The sequence below is a fragment of the Etheostoma spectabile genome, chromosome 7, assembly GCF_008692095.1.
Source record: "Etheostoma spectabile isolate EspeVRDwgs_2016 chromosome 7, UIUC_Espe_1.0, whole genome shotgun sequence".
Classification (NCBI taxonomy): domain Eukaryota; kingdom Metazoa; phylum Chordata; class Actinopteri; order Perciformes; family Percidae; genus Etheostoma; species Etheostoma spectabile.
In genome coordinates this window covers 9321442-9324921 of record NC_045739.1, presented here as the reverse complement: position 1 = coordinate 9324921, position 3480 = coordinate 9321442, and the positions used below count along the sequence as shown (strand labels likewise).

The following is a 3480-nucleotide window of genomic DNA, read 5'->3' as shown; positions in this document are numbered from 1 at the left end:
GTGTGTGTGTGTGTGTGTGTGTGTGTGGCAGGTTGGCTAGGTGTGTGGCTGGGTGGGTGGGTGTGTCAGTGACAAAGAGAGGAAACACTACATGGGCTGTGCAACACCTGAAACAACCGCAAACATTTGCTATAAAATCACCCCCGTGATAATGAAACTGATGGCAAACCAGAGCAGGCTGATGGGATAGTACCACGAGGCAATCTTTTTGCATAACTCTTATGCCTTCATAAAATCAAATCACTGTTTATTCCCTAAAGGGTAAGAGATGACGTGTAATCCATTCTGTGCGTAAATGGTTTTCAAAGACGAGATAACCACTGTTATACACACATAAGCGTGGCAGGTGTGCCACTAATTTACTTTTTATCACGCACACTTTGCATACAGTTAACAGAAAGCACATTATTGCACCAGGCTGTTCTGTGCACGTGTAAAGTCAGGGATCATTACCTGTTAGTGCGGTGTGGTCTTGTTCTGTTAGCCCAGCAGGTGATCCTCTCTCCTCATAGCCGCTTTGCTAACCGAGACGGAGAAGAGACTCGCATCCCCTCTCCGGTGGCCTACTACAAAACGGCTCCTCTCTCACACTGGCCGCTCAGGTTCGACTGGAACGTAAAAGTTATACCATACCATCCACCTCCGCAGCCAGAATGGGAGCCGATGGCAGATGTGACCTCCTAGGTTAAAACCAGCGGTTACTCCGGTGCAAGAAAAGGTCCCCTGAAAGTTCCGCTCCTCTCCTCCTCCTTTTCACAGGGTAAGGTAGGAAACTTTGTTATCAAGCCATACCAACATGGAGGAAACATCCGACTCAAACCTCCCGAATTGGGCTTTTGCTTTACATTTAGAATTCCCTCTTTATCCTCTTTAGGTGGAAGCGACGAGAAAGTAGCCGAGTGTGGCGGGACAGAGGTGCGATGCGGTCGGGGAGTCAGGCAGACTGCTGGTGCGCTCCCGTCTGTCCTCCTGGAAGATGAAGAGCGCTGCTTCACTGTCAGCTGTGAAGTGGAGCAGCGCTCTCTAGCGGCTTGAGGAGGGAACAGCTGACTAGAGAGGCGCATGCAAGAAATGTAAATGATACTGTACGGTAATGTGAAGAAGACCATATGGGCTGCGCCAAGACCTGTTGGATTTATGATATTTGCCCTCTCTTGTTAGCATAGACTGGCAGACAAATAGAACGTGGCATGTACTAATGTATCAGCTCAATAACACACAAGCACACACTCAGTGATCGACGCCGATCGACAGACCTGTGTGTGTGAGTGTGTGTGTGTGTGTGTGTGAGTGTGTGAGAGTGTGTGTGTGCGCGCGCGCGTGTGTGTGTGTGTGCCTGTGTGTACGTGCGTGCATGTGCTTGCGTGCATGTGTCGTCTCAGTCTTCCACTGCCTGAGTTGACCTGAGCAGCCCAAAGAAGTTTACTCACAACAAATGACTTTGTCCACACTCTGTCACTCTGCAGTTCATTTTGAGGAAGCAGCCCCACTGGCTCTGGGGTGTAATTGTGGTGTGGGTGGTGTGTGTGTGTGTGTGTGTGTGTGTGTGTGTGTGTGTGTGTGTGTGTGTGTGTGTGTGTGTGTGTGTGTGCGCGCGCACGGGCATCCACTTGTATATGTGTGTACTCGGACTGCAAGAGAAACAGGTAATAGGAATAGGTATTAAGGCCACATAAGCAGGCAATATGGCATATCGGGTAGCCGACAGGCCAGAAGCAGTTCGCCGGGCCGGCTGCGCGCCCACCAGAGGGGTGTCCGGATCCACCCACACACCAACACTAAACAAACACACCCCCACACACACACACACACACACACACACACACACACACACACACACACACTTTCACTCAAAACAAAGCACAGTTGAAGTTCTAGCGGTGTGTGTGTGTGTAGTATATATGGGAGTCAGCATGCAAGTGCCAGAGTTTGTGTGTGGGTGTGAGATGTAATCGAGGTGATGATGTATGGTTGCACACATGGATGACAGGGAAATTGATCCATAGTGGGGGTTGTGATTGGGCGCGTGTGCATGTGAGGAGGCCCAGTGCCAGTCATATATCATTTCACCCAGTGAGCTAATCTGTTACTCTGACAAAGAGTTCAGATTACTGATCTCTCCTCTCCTTTCTGGCCCCCTTCTCGAGCCTTCAACGCGCTTCTCTTTTACACTTTTACACTCTTTTTTTCACCCTCTGTGTTTTCATTTGTCATTCTTTGATCTCTCCATATTATCTTTTTACTGTAATATACTAAAGCATTCTCCTTCTCTCCTTGTTTGTCTCTTCATTGCTTTCTCTTTCTCTTCAAGTAATACTGGTGAATAACGCATATTCTAGCCATAGGGTTTGTGTTCTGCACCGTTCTTTGGCAGCACAGTTAAACAGCATGTGGACTGCAAAATAACAAATAAGAACAATGCATGCAAGATCCCAGGACTGCTTAGAAGCCCTCAAAAATCAACCTAATTACTTTGGGATCTGTGGCATTTGCACAAATACATACATCCTCACCCGCACACACATGCGCGCACACATCCACGCACTCCAGTTGGTGGCCTCCCAATGACACAGAAAGGGATTTAACATGTGCCAATCAGAGACCTTGGTGTATTTCTGTCACAGAATTGTCAATTCCCACAGAGAAGCTTTACAGATCACATAACAGCTTTGAAGAGGCTTGTTGTGTGTACATGAAGTAGCACACACAACAATAGCCACGTGGACATATTAATAGAGCAGATCAAAATAATCGAATCATTAATTTGTCACACATTTCACTGAAGTGAAATCAGCTCAACAAAACAACTGAAATGGAGACAAATGGATGCCAAACTGTGAGATAATCCTTACAGGCATGAGGAGTTTGCCACATGGCCCTGCATGTACTTATAATAATCAGCGCTGTTAATGTGTGTTGATGTGGTCCAGCTGTCACATGCAAAACCTCGTAGAGAAAAAATTACTTTTGTAATTTTCAAAGGATGAGCCACAAAGCCCATGAAAAGATCAAAACCAGCAGTGTGTTTGTTCATCTCTTAATATACTACGACTGTCTGTGGCTCAGCCCTAAACCCATTGGTTTCTAATGAAGAAGTAAATATTTAACGCAGCTATTATCAATATTTTTTATAATAACAGGCCCAGGACAGAATGTGTGGGATTGACTCAAAATAATCTGCAATGGTCATATCTATTGCAATGAAGGATCATATGTCCAATTTTTGGCTAATTTCAGTTTAAGTTTTGTTTTAAAATAGTTTTTCCACAGCAATGAAGATCTAAGGTACAAAGGAATAATCTACAGTATGTCAGTCATTGGCTTCACAGGCAATACTTGTTAGTAGGATCAGTTAATTGTTAGTTTTGGTGTTTTCATTGGATTTGTTGCCAGTTAGAAGAATATAGAATATCACCTGATTTGTCGTTTAAAGTGCTCATATTATGCTGATTTCAGGTTGTACCAGAATAGGTTTACATG

The 3480-nt window shown here is 45.4% G+C and overlaps 1 protein-coding gene and 1 long non-coding RNA gene across 2 annotated transcripts in view; one reads left to right on the top strand and one right to left on the bottom strand.

The window, feature by feature from the left end:
• LOC116692795 (chemokine-like protein TAFA-2) overlaps positions 1 to 992 on the bottom strand; it is a 78012-nt gene extending 77020 nt beyond the window's left edge. Inside the window, exon 1 of the mRNA XM_032521326.1 lies at positions 454 to 992. The gene's annotated coding sequence lies outside the window, so the exon portion shown is untranslated. The remainder of the gene's footprint in view (positions 1 to 453) is intronic.
• LOC116692796 (uncharacterized) overlaps positions 1 to 3480 on the top strand; it is a 10659-nt gene that overhangs the window by 6802 nt on the left and 377 nt on the right. The window contains exon 2 of the long non-coding RNA XR_004332784.1: positions 1927 to 1933. This is a non-coding gene — a long non-coding RNA (uncharacterized LOC116692796). The remainder of the gene's footprint in view (positions 1 to 1926; positions 1934 to 3480) is intronic.